This window comes from Gregarina niphandrodes (genome assembly GCF_000223845.1).
Source record: "Gregarina niphandrodes unplaced genomic scaffold scaffold00085, whole genome shotgun sequence".
In the NCBI taxonomy this organism is placed as follows: Eukaryota; Apicomplexa; class Conoidasida; order Eugregarinorida; family Gregarinidae; genus Gregarina; species Gregarina niphandrodes.
In genome coordinates this window covers 3,679-4,699 of record NW_011645850.1, presented here as the reverse complement: position 1 = coordinate 4,699, position 1,021 = coordinate 3,679, and positions in this window count along the sequence as shown.

Sequence of the window (1,021 nt, the reverse complement as noted above, 5' to 3'; positions counted from 1 at the left end):
ACATCCTTTCTATTTTTATTTTTGTTGTTGAGGGATCACGGACCCTCCCAACCTACGAACTTCTGTGCTATCAGACTCTACCCCTACTGTTACTGTATGACATTGCAACTGGCATACCTTCCCTCCCAGCATATTCCTACTTACTACTGCTACATTACAACCTACGGGCTGCCATCATTAGCCCTCTACCGGATTTTACCCATTTTCCTGTCCCTGGTTTGTTACCACTTCGCTCTATCTGTCGGTAACGCTCCACGCCGCACGTCAGCCTGGGCGTCAGCCCGTATGAGGTGCTGTTCGAGCGCCCGTCGTATGTCGCCCGCTGCTAAAACCTGGCCCGGTCCCCCTCGAGCCCAAGCGACGGAGGATGCTGAGCCTCCTCATGCAGGGGTGTCTCCGCCGCACACTCTTAAAAGACCAGCCCTTAGAGGGCCCGCCCGAGACGGAACTGCAGGTTGGCGACGTGGTCGTGGTGAGAGCCGACCCGGGCTCCGCCCCCGCCGGAGTCAATGGGCTCGCGTGCCCCACCTGGCTGAGCCTCACGAGGAACGCAGGGTTGCGAAATAGACTCTGCTAGAATTTGCCATTTCACTACGCGTAAAAGTAGGAATAGGCTGGGAGGGAAGGTATGCCAGTAGTAAGGTTATACAGTAACGGAAGGAGAACAGAGTGGGGGTAGAGTCGGACAGCACAGAAGTTTGTAGGTTGGGAGGGTCTGTGACTTTTCAACAACAAAAAATAAAAAGAAAGGATGTGAATTACTATGTTAGGTCGCCCACACACACGTTGGGCGTGGAGCGAGAGGTCGAATTGCCGATTTAGCACATCACGGCGTACTGTTATACGTGCCCACCGCCGCCTCCGGCGTGTGGTCAATGTCGTAACGCCCTTCCTGCCACATGACGGAGAGCATCGACTTGAGCCCACCTCGTTGATCGTGCGTGTTCTTTTCTGGGGCCTCGGTTGAACACGTGGGCATCGGCTTTCTGGCTGTCTCGGTCGACGACCACTGTTACTGCTA